The sequence below is a fragment of the Olea europaea genome, chromosome 23 (assembly GCF_002742605.1).
Source record: "Olea europaea var. sylvestris chromosome 23, O_europaea_v1, whole genome shotgun sequence".
Classification (NCBI taxonomy): Eukaryota; Viridiplantae; Streptophyta; class Magnoliopsida; order Lamiales; family Oleaceae; genus Olea; species Olea europaea.
This window is the reverse complement of record NC_036259.1, coordinates 6920846-6934885: the sequence shown is the minus strand read 5'-3', so window position 1 is coordinate 6934885 and position 14040 is coordinate 6920846.

The window sequence follows — 14040 nt, the reverse complement described above, 5'->3', positions numbered from 1 at the left end:
AAAAAGGTTAAGGGTCAAAATGTCGAACTAGTGTTAAACCTAGATTGAACTGGTTATAATAAAATTATATATACACATACTAGAAAAATAAGTTAATTTTCAAATTAATTAATATACAAAGATGAAAAACATTTATATACTTTGCTACATTTAATTTTCATTATGCCCACTTTTATCATCAATAGAGAATGAGATAATAAATATAGCAAAATCTTCAACTCATTTTAGTGTAATATAAAAATAAAATTAAACAAGTAAAATATGATTCCATTATGAAGATCAATATTCCTAAATTATTTAACAACTTCACTCGATTAGAATTAAATTTATTCTACATGTGATTTGACTATATTTCTATGACAGATGGGAACATATAAGAATGTATTAATAATTTATAAATACTTAAATATTACGTAAAGTATAGCAGTATATTCCTATCTTTCATCAAACGTTGCGATCATTGACACCATGTCTAACTTATTTTCAATTTTTCAAATGTAAAATAAGGTACAAAATTCATACAACTATTGTACATATAATTGTAGAGAAGCATAAACATGTGTCAATTATTAAAAATTGAAAACGTGCTTCGAATGTCAAAAATAAATAAAATCAAGAGTTAAAGATTTATGATATAAGATTCATCATAATCTCAGTTCAAGAATAATTTAGCCTAACGTATTGAGAAGAAGAAAATAAAAGAAATAAAGATAATTCATCACCCACGATTCTTGATTGTGATATTTGAATTTCATGAATTCGATCTTACGTTATTCACAATCAATTCTTCCCCTAATTATGTGTTGATAATTGTTATTTATGCTACTCTTCAAGGAGTACCAAAAGTCTCTAAAATTCGTGCAAATAATGGCCCCAAAAAGAACTTTCCTTGTTTGAGTAAAATTCTTAACGAAAAAAATTATTTTGGCCGCGAGCCCTGATACTCAAATGTTCTTTATTTCAAGGTCCGGGCATGTGCCTGATCCATATTCACCCAGTTATAACGATTTCCCAATTTTTGCGTTTTGGTCCTCTTCTTCATTCTTTTCTTGATTTTGAACATTTCAATTTGAATTATTCTATTTTGCTCCTTTAACTTCTATTTGCATTAAATTTGAACCATACAATTTTTCAATCTTCATTTTGTGGACCGAATCAACTATTAGAATGTTATAATTTAGTCCCCATACTCTGTATTTTGCCATTTTTTTTATTTTTTTGTTAATTTTCGCTTCTTTCTTTCATTTTATCTTCCAAAATATACAATAAATTAGGCCATAATTAATCAAAGTTTTTTTTGAAACATCTATATTTAAAGACCCGAGTAAGTGTATAATATACACTTACCACATATAACACTTCATGTCACATAACACTTAGTTTCCTCTTATACTATTATGTCGTGCCCCAAGATATCAAAGGGAAAGTTAAACCTCGATTATATACTAAACAAATATCCCAAGAGGTCTTGTTAACCATTTACATTTTGTCTTCAACAAGCTCGGTTAACTGCAACAAGATTCACTTTTTGATCCATGATCTTAAAGATGCACAATTTTTATTGGCAGCAAGATGGAACCTCAAGCCTTTTATGTGGCTTTACTACTATCTAGTACTCTCTCATAGGAGATTCGCAACAAATTATACCAAAGCAGGTTGCATGAAATGCTGCGACACATACAGATTGCAATTTTGGTTTGCAAGCAATGGAAACTATGGCAAAAATGGATTTGGGGCATGGTGCAACGAGATGGGTGTCACAGTGAGTGAGCTTATTCGCATACTTGTTCACTTTGTTCAAGTGCACGGTAGTCAGTACTTCGACACGTGGACAAGGTCGAAAAGTTTTATATATTCATTTAAATATTATCCTCAATGTATTCAATCATATCAAAACACATAATAAGCTTGCCACATGTCTCAAAAATGCAAGATATGAATGTTTCACAAAAACCAAATATGAGAAGCCATCCTTTCTAATTACTTCAGTTAAACATAATTATGTGAAATCGAAATTGGCTTATGCTTTGAAACAAGAAGCTTAAGATGCGTTTGGTTTGCTGTTCTTAGTTTTCAATTTGCAAAATACTAAAAACATATTTTATAAGATATTTTTGAAAATGCATTTGCGAAAACAATGATAAATTTATAACATAAAACTCAAAATGCATTTTAATGTTTTGAGTGTTTTTAGCAAAACATGAAAAATAAGAGTTTTAATAAAATTTTATTAAATAAATTTTAAAAATTGAAAATTTTACAAAATACAAATACAAATTCTAACAAATAAAAATTGAAAATGTTAAAAAATAAGATTCAGAAAATAAAATTGATAAATTCTAAAAAATTAAAAATTAAAATTAAAATTTTAACAAAATAAAATTATAAAAATTCTAGAAAAAATAAAAAATAAAAATAGTTCAAGATATTAATGATATTTACATAAAAATTCGAGAAAAAATATTGTAAAATTTACCAACTTAAAATGTATATATTACTTAATAAAATATTAACATAAGATTATTCTATTTTTATTGAATAATTAATTTTCAATGAATAAAATGTCATAAAATTCAGAATTTCAAATCAAACGTGTTTTCTAATTTTTTTATTTTGATAAATAATTTTACAAAATGATATACCAAACATATTTTTAGCAATCTAAAAACATCCTATAGAAACAAAAATCTGAAATTAAATTCAAAACACAAAATTGAAACATAAATCAAATGAGCATTTAGCTTCCGGATGCCTTTCATTCTACGTCTACTCATGACGGGGTAATCTTGAAATGTAACTTAAAGTAAATTTAAAATAAACAACTCAATTTTAAAATAAATATTTTTATTGATAAATAAGTTATTTAGATAGTAAAATAAGAATTATTTTTCAATAGGGACAATTAGTACAAAACGTCCTCACCTTTCATGATTTTTGTGGAAAAAAGTCTATACCTTTCATTTTTTGAAGCAGTTCATCCCTACATTTATTTTTTCTTGTGTAAAACATCATTTTCATCATTTTTTTCAAAAAAATCTATAAAATGACTAATATACCCTTCTATTTAAATAAAAAAAAATAAAGAACTATTTGCAATTATAGTCCCAATTTTTTTTAAAAAGTTCAAAAGAGTCCCAAATAAAAAATAAAATAAAAAGCTCTAAAAGTCCCAATACAGTTGTAAAGACAATATGAGACACTCCATGTTCACACCAAACAGCCTAAGTCGTTTTTTCTGCACCCGTCCCTTGGACCACCGGCATTAATTCAAACACCATTCGCTCAACCCCAACCCCACCCACCGTTTGCATCTACACCGTTCCAAGCTGATGTGGAGCTAATGCTCTTGTTCTAACTCCAGCTCTAGCTCTGGCTATAACATTACTATTGTAACCGTAAGTTCCATTACCATATCCATAAAGTATTACTGGATTTCATCAAGTGTGAATAATCCCTGGTCAACGGTGACCCTTGTGACTGAAAATATGGAGGATTGAACGGGTGAAGAGTCCTCTGGAAAGAGAATTGGTGTGGAACTGAGAGAGGAGGAATAGGAGGAGAAAGCGGAAGCACATCTGCCCAAGAAGAATTTGTGTAGAATTGCTTTGAAAAATTGGATCAATTGGAGGTTGGATTGAATCAATTGAATGCACACCCAAGGTCTTATGAGGTTGCTGGACACTCGACTGGTGGCAATTTGGTGGAAAAATAGCTTGGGCCCATTAATTGGAAGAGGTGCTACTGCTTCATTGTGCTCGCGAATCAGGTTGGTTTTACTAAAAAATTCAGCAATATTTAAGGCCTATTTTGGTGATGTTAATCCATTACGACGTTGGCGTAGATAAGGGGAGATGACCGGTGGCAGTGGATGGCCATGAGTGTTGTCAAAAGTTGTGGAATCAATTTGTATAGGGCGCAAAAAATCAAGGTTGTTTTCCACTAATTTTTGTCTCTAAATGGATGTTTGGATGGGATGTTTGTTCAAATTGTGTTGTAGGTGAGAGGCCGTCGGCATGGAGGGTAGTTTTCGGTGGTCGGGGTAGCTAACGAAAATTGGTGGTGGTAGTGGTGGAGGAGGTGGAGGTGGAGAATTTTTTTTTTTTATTTGGGACTCTTTTGAACTTTTTTAAAAATTGGGACTATGATTGCAATTAGTTCTTCAATTTTTTTATTTAAATAGAAAGGTATATTAGTCATTTTATAGCTTTTTATTGAGAAAAATGATAAAAATGATGTTTTTCATAAGAAAACGTAAAGGTAGTGATGAAATGCGCCAAAAAAGAAAGGTATGAACGTTTTCCACAAAAAATGATGAAAGATAGAGATATTTTGTGCTAATTACTCTTTTGAAAAGTGACTAGTTTACTTAATTTGTACTATGAATCTGTGTTACTAAGCTGGCCATTGACATATATTTTAGTACTAGTGTACTTAATTTGTACTAGGAGTCTGCGTTACTAAGGATACCACTTGTGCATACGGCATACCATAAACTCCAAACCATGAACTTCCTTTGACCCTTACCAAACCAAGCAAGCAAGAGAGAGGAAGGGGAATATTTGATGGAGAATTGATAAACCTCTTCCCTATTATCGAGAGATTAGCTTGTACTTTTTTCTTCTTCCCTTTTAAAGTTTTCTCCTATTGAAGGATATTAGGATATGGTTAAACAGTAGCAGTGGTGCTATCCAAAGAAGCCCTGAAAGTAAAGGTGCTATACTAACTGTGCTTATGAATAACCCTCAAATTTGTCGAGTAAATATGGAAGGTATATGTTTGTTTATTTAGATATGTGGATTACATTTCAATTTTACATATTTTTTACCTTTCCAACTTTTTTTTCCCTTAATTCCCAAATTAATATCCCTGAAATTTTATTTAAAGGAAAATATACACTTGATAATTGATGTGTACATTTTTGTTGCATGTGTTTACTCTTTTTGCTAGTTAATTTTATTGCTGAATTCCTATTAATTAACCCGTTTTATTTAAAATAATCAAACGACAAAAATTGAAAAAGGAAAAGATGACAAAGATAATATAAAGAATGGGAAGTAAATACTAAATAGGCAAAGGCCCACTAAAGAGGATTGCTTTCACAATATCAGGGTAAATACCAATTCTCATTCATAAAATTGAAATGTGCTAATATATCTATAGATCATTACTGGTTTACAGTATAACATTATTTATTTTAGTTTTTATTTATTTTCAAATCAGTTTCATATTTTAGGGATAACAATCCGTTCTGCCTAGGTGTTAAGCTTTTTTTCAAATCGATTTTTGCTAGAATCGATTCTCAAACCCTTTACTATTTCCCCCAATTATTTTAAAAAATGTTGAACCCCAACTTTGAGGGCCCCTACCGCCCCACCCCTAGAGCATCGTGAGGGAGTTAATTCGAGGGATATGTCCCAACAGACCAGAGAATAAGAGCTTGTCCATATACTAGTTCCCACTCAAATTTCATATCTTAGAAATCAAACTCTCACACTGCGACTGCCAGCAAAGTTGAGACTACCTCACTCCTATCCTTTTATACCACTGGGTTATGCCCCGTGAAGCAATTTCCCCCCATTATTTACTGGTATTAAGGATTGTCGAACTTGAGTACATCTTTAATATAGGTTTTTTAATTATAACATATACGTTAACATCTAGTAATGATCTTGAATTAAAGATTTATTTTTTTATTTTCCATGTAATTATTGTTCCGCATTTCAACAACTGATATTAGAGTAATTTAGATCATTCATATGCTTATTATTTCTAAATCTTGATTGCATAATCACCGAGCAATATTTATGTATAATTGCTTGTATAATGATTGAACGATTGAAATTATTTTAAATTGTTTGCCCATTTGCAATCAGTTTTTCTATTTTAAATCGTTACTATTGGATCATTTGGGCTTAAGACTTAGATTAAATATAGAGTTTAGGCCCCATTAGTTTTTAATTTGATTCAATCATTTTTGCACCACAAATAGTTTTTAATTTATTGCTTATAAATGTTTTAAATTGTTATTTGAAATTTTATTATTTTAGAAATCATAACATATAAATTTATTTTTGATATCATTCGTGAAACTATGAATAGAATGTATATCATTGGAGATCAATTTTTCCCTCGATTAATTAATTTAGACTAAATTTTTTTGGAAAGGGAAATGTCTAAGAATTAAAATGCATATTAATATTAGTAATGTAAACAATTCATAATTATTTAAAATCAAAATTCATTACTTTAATATTGAGGAAGAAATAGTGTTTTATTTAAATAAAAATTTATTCTTTCTTTCTATCAATCCATAAATAAAGAAATGTGTTAGCATCGTGCCACAACGGACTTCCTATAGAAGGGACATGTAGTTCGATTATTTGATGGACACGGTGACGTTTCTTATGGATGTGCATGTTGGATCACAATAAACAAAAATTGTGAAATCATTTTAGTTTTATGGATTTAGATATGCGTTCATTCATCATATGCAAAATTGTTATTTAATATCGGTATATGGTTATTTTTCAGCAAAATGTCTGTTAAGTCACTTTTTGTTATTCTAACATAAAACCAACTTAAAGGAAAAAATTGTGTGGATTGGAAACGTATTTTGGTTTTTATACTTATTGTGGAGAAACTTGATTTTATGCTTGAGGAGGAATGTCGTGTGGAATCTACTAAGAGCACAAACAAATCTAAGATGATTGCGTATTATAAGTGTGTGAATGGAGATAAGACGACTTCTTGTTACATTTAGGTTTCAATATCAAGATGTTATAGCAAAATCTTGAAGGTTATAGTACCTCCTATGATATGCTACAAAGTCTTCGGGACGTGTATGTTCATTAAAGTAGGAGGATTCGTTTTGAAGTCATTCATACCTTAAATAACATTCGCATGAAACTCGAAACGCCTTCATATGGTCGTATGTTGATTATGATTGCACACTTCAACATGGCGGATAATTTGGGTTCAACCATTGACTTTAAAGACTCAGATTGATATGATGTTGAACTCTTTATATGATATGTTCCAACAGTTCACCATGAACTGCTATACTACATGAGCCTTGCGAGCCTTTACTGATTTGAACTACCTTGTTTGACTCTAGGTGCTTTGATGTATTCTTGGAGCCGAGTTCTTGTCGTTCAACCTCATTGTCTCATTGAGTGAGTTTGGGGTATATTGACTCAGTATTGTTGATTGATCTCATATTCGCTATGAGACTTGCTTTCTGTATCAACTTGAGCCTCCAAAGTTAATAATATGGGAATAGACTTGAATTAAAAGGTATCACCTTAAATAATTAAATCAAAGTATAACAAAACAATTATTCAAGTCATATTTCTCCCATGAGCCTCCACTCCACTCCACTCACACTTTTCTTTTCATGTAACTACGAACTTTCCTCTCTCCTTGAGCACTTTAATATTATTCTATAATTCACGTGACATAGGTGCTTCAACACCATTGGCACACTTGGTTTGTTAGTGGTCAATTCCAACCGTCCAAAGCTTATCCACTAAAGTTTAAAGGGCCCATAGAACTTGATGCTAAAATAGCATGGACGGCTATTATGTGGCCACGATGTTTACCAATTCACCTCCTTTTTTGATTAAAATTAAGATGTTGGTTAATTTTCGACCGACCTAATCTCTCTAATTTAATATTTTATTAATTAAAGAGAGTTTGCTTGGAAGTTTCACCACGTTAACTCACTTTCCATTCTTCTGGATTCTTCTATTGGGATTTAATTGTGTATGAAATATGGATGTTCGAATATCGGAATATGAACGTCCAACGTGGGTCCTTTAAATGATTTAACGATCAAACTGTGCTTACAAAGAGTTCAATTTCATGTCTCAGGAATCGAACTCCCACACTGTGACTGTCAGCAAAAATTGAGATAACCTCACTACTGTCATTTTCACCATTGGACTATGTCCCGAGAGGTTTTATATACATATATATATGCTGAGAACATAATATACATAATCGAAATAATATATTAATTTTAACATCTTGTTTATTATAAATTTAAAATTATATATGGCAGTATTAAATAAAGAAAATTTGCAGTGGCGCAAATATGAGCTTACCTATTCGGTAGACAGGATTAGACAACATTAAATAATGAAAAAAATAAAATATTATCTATTATACCAACATTTCATATTTAAATTTGAGGTTTATTTTTCTAAAACTGCTGTGTTAAAAATGTATTGGAAAGAGCACCTATAAAAATAATATTTAATTGTGGAATTAATAATATTTATGTTTCCAACCAATGAGAGGATGACACGTATGTAACAAAAAACTATGATACAACATGTACATGTACATGCAAATGCAATATGCACTATCATTCAATTCATTCAATAATTGAATCATACGATGCGCACTACCACCCAATTGACATATGGACCCCATGGGGAAATTAAGTATCTGAAAAGATTGGAATATAAATCTGGCACCTGATTAAGCCACGTGTTGGATTTGGTCGGCCTTGATCTAAAGTTGGAGTGTAATCAGATGCTACGTTACTATTGGTTGCAGTACCCCAAATATGAAGAGAGAATCTGCTGCGTGGTGAGTATTGCACCGATAGACACTAATCATGCCCGTTAAATCTCGGCCACTTAAAGCATTTACCAATCGGGTAGATGATCCACGGGTAACTTCCGCGTCTCCTTTTGAGTAGGTCTACCTGGAAGAATGGTCTGCTTATATAAAAAGTAAACAAGGTGCTTGGCCAAGTTCTAAACATCTACCTGAAATTTTGTAGTGTTCATTATAGTACTCTCTCTCGAAAGTTTTATCGATATTTGTACTGATTGCTAAAGATCAAGACGAGAGTCTAGCAGTCAAACTTTAAATAAATATCAAAGATTATGCTTTTTTAGACATAATGTAAATGTACTAATACTTTGATATTTAGTATTTACCAACGAATGTTTAAAGCTCAAAAACCAATTTGTGCACGAAAAGCTATTTTGATTATTACTTGCATAAAGTATTTTTATCAAAAGTAAAAATGATATTTGAACTTAGATCATATTTTTAAAACATCAACTACCTTGAAAAATAGTTAAAAACACATTCCGAAGGTCTACATTTGTCAAGACATTCAAATCGAATCAAACGGGATTAGAAATGAGAAAATTGATAGAGCTAGCCGAATGTCTGATTTGAGCATATAGACATTCAGATACTCGTTCAGACATCCAAAAAATTTTGCAAAATCTTTCTCTATAAATTCACGAAGACGGACATGTAGTTTGTCCATGAGGACATTGGTTAATACGATGGTTAGATTTTTTACCATTATGATTTCAAACACATATCGATTATTTTGATCGTCCGAATGTAAGGGCAGGCATTCGGTTTGTCGTTTGATTCAAAAGATTATTTTGCTTTTTGAACTCTATAAATAAAGTTACTCTTTCCATTCTTCAAGACAAATTTTAGAGAGAATTTTTGTGAGATACATTTGAGCTTATATTATATTTCATTTATTTTTTCATATAAAAAACTTTGATTGATTCAAAATCTTTAATTATCATCTTCATTAAAAAAATTCATCTTTCTTTTTGTACTTAACTTATTTTTATCATTCATAGAAAATATATATTTTTGAAAAATAAAAATTGAACTTATATGTTATCTAATTCTTCTACTTCTTTATATTAAGAACTTTGATTGATCATATTCTTCAAAGTTTTTCATCTCTCTCTTGGTACTTAATTTAGTATAATCATTCATTAAAAGAGAGATATTTTGAGAAGATTTGTTGAACTTACATTGTATTTCTTTTTTTCATATTCTCATTGAAAATTTTTGATTGATTGAATAAAACTTTAAAATCATCATATTCACAAAATTTTCTCACTAACACTTGAACTATCATTTATTGTTATTCATTGAAGTGTTAATCTTTCTTAGTATCTAATTCATTTATATCTTTTATTAAAAGATAAATTTTATTGTAAAATTATTGCTCTAAACTTTTGCATCGTATTGAGATCTCAATAGTCTGAGGATCGATGCTTCTTATTATAAGTCATCATGTGGGTCATATTCAGGTCTCATAAAGCTCAATAATATGGGTTATGTTGAGGTTCCATAAAGTTCAATAGTGTGAATTATAATGAGATCCCATAAAACTCAATAGTGTGGATTATATTAAGGTCCCGTAAAACTCATTATTGTATAAGGATAAAGAGTTGGATTGCACTATAAGACAATTAATATAGCGAAAAAGTCATTGCCAGTGCCGAAGAGTTTGAAGAGTTTTTTAGAGAACTTCAAATTAAAGAACTTACATTTCTTAACTACAAGAATTAGAAAAATGTAATTGAAACATGATACCCGAATTTTCTAAATCAATATATTTTAGTATTCATTATTGGAGTTGACATATGTTGTTCAAAGCTTGTTACTTTTTAGTTTCTCTCAGTATATTTTTCAAATCTGGAAATATAATACCTTCTTAATAAATAATAAGAAATCAATATATTTTTATAACAACTCTACACATTATAATTTATCATATTCTTGTTAGCTAAGAATAAAAATGTATTGAAGGCAACATAGTTGAGGTCTCATTACTAAATAAAAGAGCACAATATTTAACTAAGAGAATATGAGAGACACCCTCACATTTTGACAATATCAAAGACACATTCATGTTTCAAAAATATCACTAACCTCCCACATTTTTAAATTTGAGTATCACATTCACCTCCTAGCCACATTTTGAGTAATATATCATCTAAAATTATACAAATATACCTAAAAATGTCATTGCCAAGAAAGCGATGAATTTTTTTATGCGATTAGATGCAATTTAATTCATTTAAAGTAAACTATAAGAATAGAAATTGGCACGTTATATATTGGGTTTTTTTGACACAGTTTAAATTCTAATAATGTTACGCCTCTTCCAACGAGGCTCCAAGCACGATCATTTGACAACCACATAGCAAGTGAACTTGGAGTCGCACTCCACATCATTCTATCCAAGTGACAATTTCAACCTCCCATGAAGAGGTCGAGCCCCTTTGAAGTCATCGAACTCATTTATTGGAGTTGACCCCATATGGAGAATCGAACTCTCATGGACAAGGCGAGGTTGCTAGAGGCTGGACAGTAGATCTTTCATATAGAATTTGCAATGAGTGATTGACGTGAAAACTCATTACAACAGTCACCCTACTAAGTCAAATGGTTAAGTTTAAGCCCCATGCAATAGCTTTAGGGTGGCAAAAAGGCCTTAACATTAAATGCATTGGATTGATTGGTAACTACGATAAGAGGCCTCGATTGTTCATAAGAGACCACTTGTTTTTTATCCAATGGTTCTCATTCATCCTCTTCTATTATAAAAGCTCACACATTGGGTCATCCCAAAGATAATGTAAGTTTAGACTCAAAAGATAACTTTGCTCTCCACTTCTACTCACATATTCTCCCAAAGTTGAACCCCCTTTTTCACTAGTGGTTCATATTTAAATCACGCTCCACATTCAAATACTTATTTCTTAAACTCTATTTCTGGAGTAGTCACGTGCGGTTAACGGTTTGTCATATTGTGCAAGAGCAATTTTACGTGGACGCGGACGCGTGAGATTTTGGAATCTGTTGGTCACGTCACTGCTATAAAAAACAAGGTTAACAAATAATATAAACTTTCTTATTTTATTTTGAAATATTGCAATGACTATTATATCACGATAGCATGACATTCTATTATATTAATACATAAATTTTGAAGATGTGTAACATCTTAATGAACAAATGTATGCTATTGTTTAGCTAATTTACTTGAATTGATAAAATTACATGTTTATAACATATTGTTTTAGTTTATAATTTTTTAAATATGAATTTTTATTGATAAATTTGTATTTTGTAATATTTGAACTATGTATACATAACATATATAACTATTAAAATTTTTAATTAAGTGTACTAATTAATTTAGGCTTAAGTTTTCACTATCACGAGTTAGATGTGAACATGTTTTGGTTTAGGTGGTAATTTTTGACCTATTTTTTAACCAAATAATTTTAAACGATTTAGAAAATTCCTTACAAAATGAAGTCATTTCATATTTCAATTGGGTGAACTGTTCGATTTGTTCCAAGCAGTTTTAACGATCAAAAACTAAATCGAACAATTTTTCAGATCAACGATTTCGATTGGATTTGACGGCGGATTGACTATTTTTTTAAATTTACGCCTTGTATGCATCTATAAAGTCTTTATGTATAACCTAAAATTATTAAATGGAACAAATTAAATTACAACTAATCGTAGAAAATTTAGTCTTTTTTGTGCAAGGATATTTTGAAACGTAAAAATATCAATGATATTCTCTTTAATTAAACAATGACAACATTTGTCGTCGTCGTCACATCAGACCAGAAAGTGTTAACGTGCTTTTTTACATACTATATAAAACTTAAAAGTCAGCTCAACCTTCTCTAAGATGATAAGATGATGAAGTGTATTTGCAAATTCAGCATCGACCATTGGCAGCCTCCTTTAGTGGCCTCACTTAGGCTGACTTGCTTGGCATCCCACTATGGAAATAAAAAGTTTTATCAATAATATACTAATTATTTATATATAATTTTAAAGTCCACTCCTCTTTAGATGTTGCTACCGACTCAATCAATGAAGTTTCTTTGTCGGGATACAATTTATAAATTTAGTTATGGACATTTATTCACGATCAAGACGAAATTAAGTGAAAGTCCTAGTCGATTGATGTTATAGATTCAGAAGATGAGTTTTCATTAAGGGTGTCACTTGAACCCAAGTTCTCCCCTAAAATGCATTGAGTCGCAGCAGTTGATTGAATATCTAGAAATCCAAATCGATCGATGTTAAAGATTCAGAAGATGAGTTTTGATTAAGGGTGTCACTTGAACCCAAGTTCTCCCCTAAAATGCATTGAGTCGCAGCAGTTGATTGAATATCTAGAAATCCAAATCGATCGATGTTAAAGATTCAGAAGATGAGTTTTGATTAAGGGTGTCACTTGAACCCAAGTTTTCCTCTAAAATACTTTGAGTCGCAGCAGTCGAATGAATATTTAGGGATAAAGTATTGTTTCAATGCGATTCAATGCGATCTACGAAAATGGTATCAAATCAAGATAAACTCTGAATAGTAGATATGAACACATTTTGTGAGATCCAATGTTAAAATAAATAAATTTAAAGATAGTTTTGATAATTACTTTTCTTATTCACGTGGTTTCAACTTTCATCTTAAATAAAACATTGACAAGAAAGATGACATGAGCACTGACGTCTACTTTGACCTCATAAGACTTTTGTAGAAAATATCTAGGCATGAATTAATTATTTTAGTTATCTTCCGCCTCCACTTGCAAATACAAAACCGTGTCCTTCCCTTTTCTCCCATAGGCCTAACGAATATGACATTTTAGGACAAATGGTATAAAATTCAAATAAATACGTCGATATGTCAGTTCGATAAAAAAAAAATTTGAAAATTGATCGAAAATTCAATTGGATTATAAGCTAGTCGATTGATCTCAAAATTGGTCAATCATCTTTACTTTCAAAGTTATCTTCCGTTTGTTACTCCAAATAATTTGAAAAATTAACGACTCCGTTTATCACATCATCAAAATCACTATTTTTAGAGGGTGTTTGTAAGTGATTTTTCACTCCAAACAAATTGAATTTTTTACCGTTATTTCATTATTTCAATCGTAAAGTTTGACTCTTCTCTCACATGTGACCTCCGTTTTTCTTCTAACGGTTAGACAATCAATTCTTAAACTAACGAAAAATAGGGATGACAACGAAAAATAACATTGAATGAACATCGACTATTCAAAATAATTTTAAAGTTGGGTTGGAAAATAACTTTGAAAAGTTAATGCTAAGATTCAACATTTCATGACTTTATTTATGAATGATTAATGATATGCCATGACATGCATGTCCATGGAAGATGTTGGCATGACAAATGCCATCTTGAGGCATTAGGAAAATATCA